Source organism: Schistocerca americana, chromosome 4 (assembly GCF_021461395.2).
Source record: "Schistocerca americana isolate TAMUIC-IGC-003095 chromosome 4, iqSchAmer2.1, whole genome shotgun sequence".
In the NCBI taxonomy this organism is placed as follows: Eukaryota; Metazoa; Arthropoda; class Insecta; order Orthoptera; family Acrididae; genus Schistocerca; species Schistocerca americana.
Genome location: NC_060122.1, coordinates 785,452,468 through 785,468,490, shown reverse-complemented (window position 1 = coordinate 785,468,490; position 16,023 = coordinate 785,452,468). Strand labels below are relative to the sequence as shown.

Sequence of the window (16,023 nt, the reverse complement as noted above, 5' to 3'; positions counted from 1 at the left end):
CCAACAAGAAAGGTGCGTGAATATTTGAACACTGCAGAGGACCTGTTCCCGTCGATTGCCACAGCAGCGGTATACAAAATCCCAAACACATGCGGTGAAGTGTACAAAAAGAAACATGGCCAGGTTAAGGACTTCAGTGGTTATCTTTTCATTCAGATACTAATTTCCCATCTGGCCTCGCACGTGGTCGAGCGTTCGCGATGTTATGTCCGGCAAGGCAACTAGTGTCACGTCACAAGTTCGTTTGGGGCTCGTATTTCCCATGGGCAACGGGCAGAGGTCTGATGACGTCACGACCAGTCCACTGCATAGATACAAATAAACAGTTGGGCTTGCTAAGCTTGTTTAAGTTTGAAACTGCTACGTGAGTCTGTATAGTCTTTGATGAAGTTTCCAGCATTAGAAGACGAAACGTCATACGGAAACGTGCCACGGAGCACGGTATAATGACCATATAACAAAAATTTCAAAGGATGCCACTCTCAGTCGGTCCTACCTTGTCACATATTTCACTTCTGGCAAAAATGTCATGTATTCGGAGTCTACCTATGACTGGCTGGGTAAGTCTGTTCAAAGATCGGCGGAAAGCGACAGAGTACCACCCACAGTGGGACCTTGAGTAGTAAAGAATTGCAGTCTTCAAACCCCGTCACTGATTAAAGATAGCTTAATCTAAAGAATCCTTACCGTTTAGAATTTTGGCTTCGTAACATGTACAATGTGACAAGACATAAGAAAATAATAAACTACATCATGGCGCAGCCACAGCGGAATCGTGGTTTTATCATTTTAACAATTTTAATATTTCGGCGCACTAAGAAAAATGACGTCAACGTAGTACGAAAACATTCGTATACCAATGCGAAGTCACGTCCACGTAGATAGCACAGATTCATACGCGCATTAAAACACACACACACACACACACACACACACAAACGTTCTTCAGCGAACAGAGGCAACTACGCGGCGAATAATGGCGCAAGTACCGTACTGTCAATAGCGGCATGTAGTCTTTCGCATATGTTTTCCCAAAGAACCCGAGGCAACAGCGTCGTATACCAGCCAGCACGCACCTCTCCAGGAATGGGTAACAACAACAACTATGATCTACGTCTTTCCTCTAGTGCGTGCATACAAAGGACGTTTAGTACTCGTACATGGGACTTCTCTCTCTGTAGAAGCCAGACTATGTGCACGGAATAATATGTGGGGTCAATACGGCCTTGGAATTCGACATTTCTCTGTAAACTGTCCTGGGTGTAGATTAAAAATAGTTCAAATGGCTCCAAGCACTATGGAATTTAACATCTGAGGTCATCAGTCCCCAAGATTCAGAACTACTTAAACCTAACTAACCTAAGGACATCGCACACACCCATGCCCGAGGCAGGATTCGAACCTGTGACTGTATCAGCCGCGTGGTTCCGGACGGAAGCGCCAAGAACCGCTCGGCCACAGCGGCCGGCTCTGGGTGTAAGGTATGAGGGAAATGCTCAATCCTCATTCTGCCAGTGTATATTACAAAATACTGAAACACGACAAACAAAAGGGGATCCATAAGTACTGATGACTCCCAACCTGTCCCTTCCTAGACCAAAACTGTGGCTCCTTTTCCCTTTATTCTGGAGAAGAGGGTTGACCGTTAATCATTTCCCAGCGCTGCATACAGGGCCAATCGAAGTTTTGGAACTACTTGGGGTATTGTATACCTTGCTCGTCACAGTTCCTTAACCTGTTGTGCGTTATTCTTATCGCAACAGTACAAATACCACATACAGGAAAGTTCATGCTGCCGTGTTCCAGTTTTTAATTGTCCTGAGAATATGATTAATTTCGCCAATTCTCCCCGAAGGACAACACGGCACAGTGGCGTCCCAGTCAAAGATAGGTACTTCGTTTAGGCAAGCTGTAACAACAGATAAATTAATAAGTATAGAATTCTACACAGGTGCGGAACCAGGAGTCGGTTCTGCGTGGATCGGGGACAGTTTGTGTTGTGTACATAGTTCCGCGTAGTCAGCGCGTACACAACGTTCCCACTAGAGCGCGTCCCGCTAAGCACAACAGCGCAGGCGCAGCGCTCGTCCGTCTCCGCACTACGAGATGGTGCTGCCATAGAGACGGACCAAATTCTGCTTCCGCCGATACGCGTATTAATATGTAACGCAGCCAATGAGATTGCTGCTAACGTAGAACCTTTTCTCCTCGCGGATCACACTCGTGCAGTGATACATGAACGCGCGAGGTATTATAACGAGTGTAGAGACCTCCGATTAGTCAGTCTGCATTTGTCTGCACCATTCTGTACCAGTCTACAGTCAAGTTTCACTTTGCGCCTAATAAGATTATCATATTCCTGTACATAGCCATGAAGATAAATGTATGGACACTTTTGTCAAGTATCAGAGATATATGTGAGAATAAGATTAACATACCAATACCAAAGGAACTTCAGATTGTCAATTGTAAATAGCATCCAGAATCAAGTTAAGCAAGGTTTATGATTGTTATTATTTTAATAAATGTGTGTGAAAATTAATCAAGTTCTGTTTAAAGTTGGTCACCATCAATCTGCTACTCTAAGCGTGCAAGTGGCATTTCTATCATCTGACCTAACGGCAGAAGATAAACACGCCACGATAAGACCACGAGAGATATTACTCACACTCGCCTACTTCGTTAGAGCGACAAGTCAAATAATCTAATGGTGTGTGTACCGAAGGTCTTACAGTACGCACATCACAGTTGGTTACTGTCTCCTCCCTTCCTCCTCCTTCGTCTTTTCCCGTTTCTTGTACGATGTGGGCATTGTTGTACATGTTGGGGCACATTAGTGCCGGTTCGTGGGAGGATGCCCTTCCTGTCGACACTCTCCCGGGACGGAATGTCCCCCTTCTATCTGCGTCTAGAGTGAAACTATGTTCATGTGTGAGAACGTTTCCAAATGTTTGCGCAGCGTGTATCTACGGCGGCACGAGCCTACTAGCACGGCATTCACTTAGTTGGATGTGGGAAAGCGCCTAAACACCACATCCGGGTTGGCCAGCCCGACAGCACTCGTAGTCAATGCGCGAAGCGAATTCGATCCCGGGCAGGATCGCCCCCCCCTCCCCCCCACCCCAATATACCGGAAAGGCTCGGCTATCGGGGATGTTCAACTTCCTCCCATCCATTACCACAACCTCCCATCCATTACCACAAAACTCCACTTTTAATGCGCCACAAAGGCCTACCAGATAATAATTACTATCCCAAATTTGCGATGTATATACAATTGATATAAGAACTGACTTTCTAAACTTAAACTACACCATAATTTACATGGTATAACAATGTAGTGTGTACTCACAACTGTCAATATTACACTTAGCACATAGCTTATCACTATCTACAATTCTTTCGATTATCGACAGACTTTGTTTCAGTACTAGGTATTCTCCCCGTCAGCTGAGAAATTTCGAAATAAATGTTGCAAAAATACGAACGCTTTTTACAATTTTTTTTGGTGGAGCGGTATCATGGACCCCCACCACTACACTTGGATCCGTGTAATTTACAAATAATGATTTACTATAGTTGGAGTCACGAACGATGGCTGTCGCGTTGGTGCTTGTATTTCGCACCTACGTCATGTATTCTCCGACAGCCAATGAGCGTTCAGTATGTTCTGAGCGGTCTGCTGTGAACGCCGTAGCTAATGCGAGCATTACACGGGGTCGCAGCGAGTTGTTTAGTGAATTTCGATTTCATTTGTTGCGAGTTGTTGTCGCTGATTGTGGTGGTTCAAATAGCTCTGAGCACTATGGGACTTGACATCGGAGGTCATCAGTCCCCTAGAACTTAGTACTACTTAAACCTGACTAATCTAAGGACATCACACACATCCATGCCCGGGGCAGGATTCGAACCTGCGACCGTAGCAGTCGCGCGGTTCCTGACTGAAGCGCCTAGAACCGCTCGGCCACCGCGGCCGGCCGACCGTAGCAGTCGCGCGGTTCCGGACTGAAGCGCCTAGAACCGCTCGGCCACAGCGACCGGCGATTGTGGTGGTAAGAGATAAACGTTGTTTAAGCAAGCGAGATACGTAGTTTGCACGATATATGCTTTCTTCAAGCGGAAAGCATGCGCATGCGCGTCCCGCAACTGCCGCTTGGAATCGTCAACAATGCAATCTCCGTCCGTGCCCCGACATGCGCGAACCTCCATCGTTCCTCGATCGGACTGGAGTAGTAGACACACCATTTTTGTATATGTTTTTTGTGAAACGTAGGCGGCGTTTTGCAAAACATTTTTATATTTTCGCAAAAATGTTTCAGTACATGTTTTACCATCAATGGATATGAGACAGGGAGACTCAAGTATGTGCAACGTGGAATTGGAAATAATTACTTCCTTTTATTCACGAAGTGCAACTGATTAGTGTGTATACTTTATTGTAGCTGCTCTTCGTGTTGTTGGCACCAATGCAAAATGGCGTCATCTACATCTCTCTCATCAAAAAAGGCCGCAGCGGTTATCTGTCGCACCACCATTTGACGATGTACGATGTCCGATGTCGTCAGCCCCTTAGCTAGTTAGTGTCGTGTGACGAGGGCCTCCCGTCGGGTAGACCGCTCGCCTGGTGCAAGTCTTTCAATTTGACGCCACTTCGGCGACTTGCGTGGCGATGGGGATGAAATGATGATGATTAGGACAACACAACACCCAGTCCCTGAGCGGAGAAAATCTCCGACCCAGCCGGGAATCGAACCCGGGCCCTTAGGATTGACAATCTTTCGCGCTGACCACTCAGCTACCTGGGGCGGACTCGTCATCCCCTGCGACGTAGAGTAGGCACAATGCCTAACTTAAGAGGAACACAGTCACCGTCTTGCGAATAAGTGTCATATTCATTTTTTTCCAACCTCGCGTCACACAAATTTTGATTTCTTCGGTCATCACGCGATGGCAACACTGTCTTGGGAACAGCACAACTGTAGCTCTTCTTTAAGACTACTCCAGAAGTATGAAACAGCGCTATTCAAAAGCAGCCCCGAGGCAACTGTGGTGCAACCGTTGAGCAACAGATTGACCAGATGAACCAGAGAGCTACGCATCTCCTCAACGGCCGCTCAGCGAACGTTACTCCGTATAGGTCTCCGCAGCAGATGCCTGGTTCGTGCTGACTGCTTACCGCAATCGGGCGTCCACTGAGTGTTGACAGGTGGCCTTCTAAACATTAATTACGTCTTAGGCTCCATCGAGCAGATGTCTCTTGGCGTGAAAGGGCGTGAAACAGTCATTGGAAGGGCTCCGGGCGGAGGTGGGAGCGATATGGTCTGGGGATGTTTTCGTGGCATTCCCTGAGTCATCTCGTCATTCTGAAAGGCACAATGGATCGACACAAGTATTCATCTGTTCTTGAGGACCATATCCATCACTACACACATTATATTTTCCTAGGCGTAATGGCATCTAGCAGCAGGACAATGCAACGTGTCAGACAGCTCGTAGTGTACATGCGCGGTTCGAAGAGCAGCTGGATGTGTTTACCGTGCTCCCCTGGCCACCAAATTCCTCGGATTTAAACCTAGTCGAGAAGCTGTGGGACTACATCGATCGGGCTATTCACGCCATGGATCCTCAACCGAGAAACGTAGCGCAACTGGACACGGTACTGGAGTCGGCGTGGCTCCACATCCCTGGCGGTACCGTCCAGAACCCCACTGACTCTGTAGTCGTGGTTCGTAGTAATAGACGGCAAATCATCGAGTAAAACTGAAGTGATATCAGGTGTTCCCCAGGGAAGCGTCCTGGGACCTCTGCTGTTCCTGATCTACACTCCTGGAAACTGAAATAAGAACACCGTGAATTCATTGTCCCAGGAAGGGGAAACTTTATTGACACATTCCTGGGGTCAGATACATCACATGATCACACTGACAGAACCACAGGCACATAGACACAGGCAACAGAGCATGCACAATGTTGGCACTAGTACAGTGTATATCCACCTTTCGCAGCAATGCAGGCTGCTATTCTCCCATGGAGACGATCGTAGAGATGCTGGATGTAGTCCTGTGGAACGGCTTGCCATGCCATTTCCACCTGGCGCCTCAGTTGGACCAGCGTTCGTGCTGGACGTGCAGACCGCGTGAGACGACGCTTCATCCAGTCCCAAACATGCTCAATGGGGGACAGATCCGGAGATCTTGCTGGCCAGGGTAGTTGACTTACACCTTCTAGAGCACGTTGGGTGGCACGGGATACATGCGGACGTGCATTGTCCTGTTGGAACAGCAAGTTCCCTTGCCGGTCTAGGAATGGTAGAACGATGGGTTCGATGACGGTTTGGATGTACCGTGCACTATTCAGTGTCCCCTCGACGATCACCAGTGGTGTACGGCCAGTGTAGGAGATCGCTCCCCACACCATGATGCCGGGTGTTGGCCCTGTGTGCCTCGGTCGTATGCAGTCCTGATTGTGGCGCCCACCTGCGCGGCGCCAAACACGCATACGACCATCATTGGCACCAAGGCAGAAGCGACTCTCATCGCTGAAGACGACACGTCTCCATTCGTCCCTCCATTCACGCCTGTCGCGACACCACTGGACGCGGGCTGCACGATGTTGGGGCGTGAGCGGAAGACGGCCTAACGGTGTGCGGGACCGTAGCCCAGCTTCATGGAGACGGTTGCGAATGGTCCTCGCCGATACCCCAGGAGCAACAGTGTCCCTAATTTGCTGGGAAGTGGCGGTGCGGTCCCCTACGGCACTGCGTAGGATTCTACGGTCTTGGCGTGCATCCGTGCGTCGCTGCGGTCCGGTCCCAGGTCGACGGGCACGTGCACCTTCCGCCGACCACTGGCGACAACATCGATGTACTGTGGAGACCTCACGCCCCACGTGTTGAGCAATTCGGCGGTACGTCCACCCGGCCTCCCGCATGCCCACTATACGCCCTCGCTCAAAGTCCGTCAACTGCACATACGGTTCACGTCCACGCTGTCGCGGCATGCTACCAGTGTTAAAGACTGCGATGGAGCTCCGTATGCCACGGCAAACTGGCTAACACTGACGGCGGCGGTGCACAAATGCTGCGCAGCTAGCGCCATTCGACGGCCAACACCGCGGTTCCTGGTGTGTCCGCTGTGCCGTGCGTGTGATCATTGCTTGTACAGCCCTCTCGCAGTGTCCGGAGCAAGTATGGTGGGTCTGACACACCGGTGTCAATGTGTTCTTTTTTCCATTTCCAGGAGTGTATATAAATGGCCTTGCTGACAATCTGAGCAGTTCTCTTAGGTTGTTCGCAGATGATGCTGTAATTTACCGTCTACTAAGGTTATCCGAAGACCAGTATCAGTTGCAAAGCGATTTAGAAAAGATTGCTGTATGGTGTGGCAGGTGGCAGTTGACGCTAAATAACGAAAAGTGTGAGGTGATCCACATGAGTTCCAAAAGAAATCCCTTGGAATTCGATTACTCGATAAATAGTACAATTCTCAAGGCTGTGAATTCAACTACGTACCTGGGTGTTAAAATTACGAACAACTTCAGTTGGAAAGACCACATAGATAATAATGTGGGGAACGCGAGCCAAAGGTTGCGTTTCATTGGCAGGACACTTAGAAGATGCAACAAGTCCACTAAAGAGACAGCTTACACTACACTAGTTCGTCCTCTGTTAGAATATTGCTGCGCGGCGTGGGATCCTTACCAGGTGGGATTGACGGAGGACATCGAAAGGGTGCAAAAAAGGGCAGCTCGTTTTGTATTATCACGTAATAGGGGAGAGAGTGTGGCAGATATGATACGCGAATTGGGATGGAAGTCATTAAAGCAAAGACGTTTTTCGTCGCGGCGAGATCTATTTACGAAATTTCAGTCACCAACTTTCTCTTCCGAATGCGAAAATATTTTGTTGAGCCCAACCTACTTAGGTAGGAATGATCATCAAAATAAAATAAGAGAAATCAGAGCTCGAACAGAAAGGTTTAGGTGTTCGTTTTTCCCGCGCGCTGTTCGGGAGTGGAATGGTAGGGAGATAGTATGATTGTGGTTCGATGAACCCTCTGCCAAGCACTTAAATGTGAATTGCAGAGTAGTCATGTGGATGTAGATGTTTGCAAAGCGGTCACATTAATGTGACTGGGCCGTGTATGTCAACGTATTCCAGGACAGGAGCGCTGTCTACCTAGCGTGAAAGGGATATGAACACACATTTCGCGCACGGCAACTTGCGAAGCAAGCAGTCTGCCGACGCACAGGCTTCAGTTTCGACAGGAAGGGAGGCGCTCATATTCATTACGTCGCCAACGGATTAAACAAAACAAAACAAAAAAATGTAGCGAGCGGAACGAGCGCCGCATTATGGAGTCGCCGCGCGCATCGACGCTTTTAATACACGGTCCGCTTTTAACTAGATCCAGCGGCGCGTTAAGTCGCGCCGGTCCGTATCGGGAAAAGTTCGCCGCCGACTGCGAACAATGCGGCAGAAGCCTTTTGAACGCGCGGCGTTATCACTGCGACACAAGCGTTACACCAACACTCTCCATCCCGCCTCGTCACCACAGCGGCCCGTTTCCACAGTCCGGATACAGGTGACGCGTACTGTGTTCTAACTCGGCTGAAGAGTCTATATCGCAGCGCAGCGAGCGCACCGACATTTGTTGACACATGAACGGCATGACCACTGCGGGCAGAAGAACTGCAAAAATACGTTTAACACCCCCCCCCCCCCCCCCACAGACAGACAGACAGACAGACAGAGAGAGAGAACAAATTCTGACAAGGTAATCTCCCCATCGCAACCCCCTCAGATTTAGTGGTAACAGGGCCCAGTGGACAACCCTTCAAAAACTGAACACGGATGAAGCATGAAAACAGGAAGGAGGGGTACTAAATTGAGAAAAAAAAAGACAAAACAGATACAGTGAAAGGTTCAAGGACAGGAAGTGCGATATAGAGCAGCCTGTAACACCGACGGCGTCGTAGTTAAGTGGTGACGGTGTGGGACTGCCAAACGGGTGAGTCGTGTTCAAATCTCCTCGTGTCACTTTCGTGTCCGTTTGCGACGGCGAGGTGTAAGGAAGGGACCTACAATGACAGTTAATTCTCCGCAACTACTCTATTAGCACCCGAAGGAAGTAGCTTACGAATGGGAACCGCAAACGTTTGATGACAAGGTGACAAGTCTACGGAATGCTCCACCGAAAAACACGTCAGGTGTGTCATACACAGCATTAGTGACTGTACATGTGTCCACCTGGTGAGTGAGACATGCCTACTTGTCCGCTTTACGTACTCATATCAACGTGAATATTATCACTCCCTAGGAAAAGATGAAAACATAATAGTTTCTCACAGAAACTACAACAAATGGACGCAAAAGTTTCACAATCACACAGTTTCTCTGTGCTCAGCCAAAACACGTGTTTTTAACGTTTTTGAAGTTGCGTTCCGTATTGAAAGTTTTGACTCTTGAATTCTTTTGTTGTAACATAGTTTACACCCGTTTCTTTGTTGCTTTCATTTCTGTGAGACGTCTGTGTGGTATCTCGCCTGTTCTCACTATTCATCACGTTTAGTTGCGACGTTAAAGTATTCTTACGATAATGACTTATATTCTTTAACCAATGCATAGTATGACAATTGCGAAGACTACAGAAGGAGAACAGATTTCAGTGACCGGGTGGACAGTTCATTAAGTTATGAAAAAATAAATAAAAATAAATGGCACGCAGAGTTTAAAACACGGCTAGTCTGCTTTACAGTCGAACACCGTGACCACTTCACCACGACGTCGCGCCTGTTCAAGGCTCTTCAATATCGCACTTTTTACGCTTGGACCGTCCACTGTTTCTAGTTTGCTTATTTTCACAGTTCAGTACACCTTACCGTTGTCATGCTTTATCTGTGTGCACTTTTTAACGGGCTATCCATTGAGCCATCCTATCATTAACTATTAAATCTGAGGGGGGTGCGATGGGGACGTCCCCTTGGGAGTACGCATCACGAAGCGCTAACAGCAGTACAAAACTTACCAGAAATAATCGCAATTTGACACCACGTGCGTGTCACGCATTGCAAACGGTTCAAGTAATAGAATATGGTTTTCTGTTACTAATGTTGTGCAACGAGATGACTATGTTGCAATACACTTGATCTCATGATATTTGTATCTACTGAGATATTTCGGTATTCGAGAGTTCCTGAAAGTTAAAGAACAATAATTTAATTTTATTCTCATACAGCGACAATCATTGGCAGCATAATGAAATTTTCACTCTGCAGCGAAGTGTGCGCTGATATGAAACTTTCTGGCAGATTAAAGCTGTGTGCCGGACCGAGACTCGAACTCGGGACCTTTGCCTTTTGTGGGCAAGAGTCGTGAGTCGTTCTTGGGTAGCTCGGATGGTACAGCACTTGCCCGCGAAATGCAAAGGTCCCGAGTTCGAGTCTCGGTCCGGCACACAGTTTGAATCTGCCAGGAATTTTCAAACATTCGTCATGTTTGCAGTATTGGTTTCCGTGACTGTATTACTAAGAGGGTTATATGCACAAACTGCATCGGTTCATGGTATGCTAGTCGTTTTCACCTACCGCCGTTTGCACTTCGCAGTTGAGAGCTGTCAAAAGCGCTGCCAGGTGTCAGGGTTATTCTGAAGTTGACTCGCCTGTAGGAGTGTACTGGTAGTAAAGAATGAAGCTGTAAAAACTTTATGCACAATGCGGCAGTTTTTCACACATCTCAGTGTTTATGACTCATATCTCCTGAAGTGTGTGTTTTACCATTGCAGATTTTTGTAGTTGCATTCAGAGGCAAATGTCTGCGAAATTTATTGCGGATAGAGTTGGTAGCAAAGAAGTAATAAATTGAAACGTCATGCATGATGTGGCAGTTTCTTGCACATCTTATTGTTTATGACGTCTTAACTCCTGAACTATAATAGGTAGATGGCTCTTACCCCGACAGCGATTGCTGCCAGACAGTGAGGGATATGCGTACCACGTTTGGTTGAAATAAATAGGGCGATTCAGCTGCCCCTACCGATGTCCTTCTACGCAACCCGCAATGTTGCATCTGGCCTTCGAAAACCACGCACAAGAGGGAGTTGTTTGGGGGAGAGACCAAACAGCAAGTTCATCGGTCTCATCGGATTAGGGAAGGATGGGGAAAAAAGTAGGGCGTGTCCTTTCAAAGGAACCATCCCGGCATTTGCCTGGAGCGATTTAGGTAAATCACGGAAAACGTAAATCAGGATGGCCGGACACGGGACACGCAAAAGATTTTCATATTCTCTCGCTCGCTACGGGCAAACTGTTAGTCCTACAGGGAAGAGAAATAGGACCTTTTTGTAGGAATATTAATGTAGTTAAATTTTGTACTGAGATACGTTTTCGCCAGAAGGCGTAGTTTTCGAGTTATTCAAGAAAAATGTACATAAGTCACCTTCAAATGCAATCCTACTCCCACAGTCAGCGCGCACCGGTCAGGATTTTGTAGTATGTTGTTCACTACACTCCCTACTACTACTCTACAACATTTTTTTACTGCACGACTTATTTCCAATATTCTACATTTTTTTGGTCTCCATTGGCTGGCGTTATTACGCCTTCGGCTTAGTCGAGCTCTTAAGAATTGTAAAATTGACGTTTCAGCAAATTTTACCAAGAATCTTCTGAATTTTAACAGCATAAAAGAAATTATTATATCGTTGTATTCGCCAGGCCTTAGGGACTACGACACTATTGAGTCTGTAAGGGTTGAATCTGAAACTGTCAAAGTAATTACTTTTTCTTTCATTTCTCTCAACTGCACGCTCAAATTAATAATGTTAAGGAAATATCCGACTATGGTGGTGTAACAGCCCAATCAAGAGAGACGGAAACAAGTTGAATACCGGGAACAGAACGTGTAGTCTGAAATTTTTATGCAGTGTTAGGAGGGAGTGCCACAAGCAACATACTAGAAATCGTGACTGGTGAGGGGCGTTTGCGTGTCAATTCTGAACGTTTTTCATGAATAACTCGAAAACCACGGCCTCCAGCGATAACTTACGGCAGTGCAAAATTAAACTACATTAAATTTCATACAAAAATGTTCTGTTCATTTTTCATGTAGGAGTAACAGTTCGCGTGTAGAGAACTGGAAATGTGAACGTCTCGGACACGGCTTATGATGGCCACATAATATTAACTGTGATACACCCAACATTCCACTGACATGGTAGAATGGATCAAAACAAGGAAACATTGCGGGTTACATAAAACGACATCGTTAGAGGCAGCTGGATCACATAATTAATTGCGTAAATGCATACAGTTGGAAGTACACGATACGAGAAGCAAAACAGTTTAGTAAACATGGGCTCTAAACTGCACTTTTTTCAGTATAAGAGAGGTGTTTCACAGTAGCGAAGACGAACAAGTGTTAAGGTATGTACTTTACATTCCATGTTTACAGAATTTTTCTTCTTGTTTTGTTCGGTACTAGCATCTCCTAGAAGATATGGAAAGCAAAGAGTTTGCAGTAAAAGGGATTTGTTTCACAACGCCCAAGATGAAGAAGTGCTGATAGGTCTTACGATATGCATTTTCGAGAGCCCATGTTTACAGGATTTTTTTTTTTTTTTTCGTATCGTGTACTCTCAAGTGTATGTGTTTACGCCATTAACTGTGACACACACAGCATTCCACTGATGTGCTCTCAGAAGTGGTAGTACGGATCAAAACAAGAGAACAAATGTGCAGTAAACATGGGCTCTAAAATTCATGCTTAAGAACTATGAGCACTTATTCAGTACAAGAGATGTTTTTCACAGTAGCGAAGATGAACCAGTGTTTATAAGTCTTAAGCACGCGCTTTAGAGCCCATTTTTACTAGATTTTTTCATTTTTTGGTCCACACTACCATCTCTCACAACAGGCAAAGCAAAGAGCTTTCAGTAGAAGAAATGCATCTCACAATGTAAAAGATGAACTAGTGTCCATAGCTCTTCAGGTATGCATTTAAAAGCCCACGTTAGTAGACTGTTTACTGTTTTTGGTCACGCTACCGCATCTGAAAGCTTGTCGGTGGAGCTGTAGTTGGATGGTTGATACTGGAGAGGGACATCGAGACCATCGGACCCATCGGATTGGGGAAGGATGGGGAAGAAAGTCGGCCGTGCCCTTTCAAAGGAACCATCCCGGCATTTGCCAGAAGTGATATAGAGAAATCACGGAAAACCTAAGTCAGTATGGCCGGACACGGGTTTGAACCGTCTTTCTCCCAAATGTGGGTCCAGTGTGCAAACCACTGCACCACCTCGCTCGATAGGTGTTCTGATGTGTGTGTGTGTGTGTGTGTGTGTGTGTGTGTGTGTGTGTGTGTGTGTGCGTGTGTGGAAAGTGACCTACAGACAAGTGCAGAAATTACTACAAAACGGCGCACTAGCTCGACGATCCCTTTTGCCAGATGGCATAAATGTAACAGGTCACCATCACAATATCGCCGAGTAATATTTACGCATGAACGGGTCTTTTTTGCAAAAAATTTACTAGATATTTTATTCATTTCACTCACAATTGCTGCACCGAGGAATATATGCCTCAAGCAGCTCTGTTATGTTCTTGAGACTGCCCGCTTTTGATCATGCATGGTGTAATCGTAGAAGCACGAGAGTGAGTCAAATGAAAACCTTAAATTTGTAATAACAAATCGAAAGTTGGCGCCGCTATACTGCAAGTTGGTAAGCGTGCTACAAACAGCGTGTAGAATGGCCTGTAGGTGGCAGCATAGTGCAGATGAACAGATACCGTCGCAGTATCAGTATAAAGATGGCCGTCCCACTTGCGACTTGCACCAGGGAAGAACAGCGTTCTGTTATTCGGCTTTTGCGTAGTGAAACTGTGAAACCTACTGAAATTCATCGACGAATGAAGGTTCAGTACGGTGATGAATGTTTGTCACAGCAGCAAGTCTACGAATGGAGTAGAAAGTTCGCAATGGTGTGACTTCAGTGGAAGATGCTCCTCGTCCAGGTCAGGCACAACGAGTTGTGACTCCACAGAACATTGCAGCAGTTGAAGCCACAGTGAGGGAAGATCACCGATTAACACTGAATGACATTGCAGCATCTTTACGGATTAGTCATGGGTCAGCACACCACATTGTGCATGATGCGCTCCAGTTTCACAAAGTGTCTGCAAGATGGGTGCCACGGCGGCTGGCTCCTGAAATGAGAGAACGACGTGTTGATGCTTGTGAAGAACTTCTTCGGCGCTTTGAACGAGAACGTGATGGCTTCCTTGCAAGAATCGTTACTGGTGACGAAACGTGGGTTCACTTCCAGCAACCGGAAACGAAGAGAGCTAGCAAGGAAAGGGGCCATTCCTCATCATCAAAACCAAAGAAGTTCGAACAGAACCATCAGCATGGAAGGCTATGCTGACTCTCTTTTGGGACGAAAAAGGCGTCATTTTGGAGCAATACATGCCTAGAGGGACCACTGTAACCAGTGCATCATACACAGATCTCCGAAAAAATCATCTGCTGTCTACAAACAAATCAAAGGGACGTGGATTGCTGTCAGCAGGTGTCATTTTACAACATGACAATGCAAGGCCCCACACTGCCCGTACAACAGTTGCAACAATCACAGACCTGCATTTTGAGTGTGTTCCTCATCCACCATACTCACCAGACCTTGCCCCAAGTGATTTCTATATGTTTGGACCACTTAAAGTCGCAATGGGAGGAAAGAAGCTGCGTTCTGATGAAGATGTACGCCACGCGGTGCATGAGTGGTTGCGCGGACTACCAAAAGGATTTTTTTCTAAAGGAATTTATGCACTTTGTAAGCGCTGGAGGACTTGCATTGAGCGCGGGGGAGATTATGTTGAAAAGTGATACAGCTTTGTACCATTTCTGCACAATAAATAGTATTTTTAAAAAATATTTAAGATTTTCAATTGACTCACCCTCGTACTTTCGACGTGAACGTGTTTACTGTAAGTTATTTGTTTTATCAAACTTCTTTTCCCGTGTTTCTTTACACTGATGTTTCTGACACATACGAAGTGGAAATGGGAAGATATCGAGAGTCGGTTTAGTAAAAAGTGGAACACCGAGATCCCCGCGCGCCGATTCTAAGAAGGGAAATGAAAAAGCGCGAGCCGGCAGGGGGAGCTGGTGCCTCTGCCAGCCCCCCAAGAGGCGGCATTTAGCGCGCCGGATATCTCACCTCCCCACACCACACGATGGCAGGCGGCCGAGGTGGCGTCCGCGGCGAGATTTACTGCCGGCTCCCGCTTTCCGGAGAAAATAAGCTGCGCTCGTCTCCTAATGGCAGCTTACGCGGCCCGGCTGCGGTTCCCGAATCAGCCAAGCGAGCAGCCAGCTGGGTAGGTTGCGGTCAACAAATTAAAACGAAATCTTTGTCCCTCGTGCCACGATAAATACGGCGAAAGTAGGCAGAATTTCAAACGCAAAGTATCAACGGGCAGAAAGCTTCTTAGTTTTTGCAATAAAGCTTGGTTACGGATGGAAGTCAGACTGGTTCATAGGCGGGCGGGGAACAGAGAAAGAATTGCTGCAGTTAGGTGAGAGGTTGTAAAAATGGGGAATGTTTGTTTAATTCCATCTAGTGCTGATGGTTCATGGGTTCGTATGTCTCGTACTGATCGGCTGCTATTGTATAAATTACGACAAAAGGGGTATTGTGTAGATAGTGCCCAACGCCTAAAAAATTTTTAAAACATAGAAATTTCATTGATTATTGTTAACTTTTATTCACAACATACTTGTTGAAGAGATACTGATTTGTAAGAAGGATCATGAACTTGAAATTATTTAACATCACACTCGTCGTGAAAAGTCACATCCAATGTTTTTTGTCTTTAGTTTAACTGGAAAAATTCAAAACATTTATGGTCTGTGACAGCATACTAAAATAAATATTTGTTTCAAAATTTTAAAACATAAAGTACCCCCCCCCCCCTCCCCCGGTATTGCGAGTGTTACGAGCCACTACTCTTAGAATGCTGACGTTGGTAGCC

The 16,023-nt window shown here is 46.5% G+C and overlaps 1 protein-coding gene across 2 annotated transcripts in view; it reads right to left on the bottom strand.

Moving 5' to 3' along the window:
- The window catches only part of LOC124612474, a 775,045-nt gene that overhangs the window by 204,817 nt on the left and 554,205 nt on the right, over positions 1 to 16,023 (bottom strand). The window lies entirely within an intron of this gene.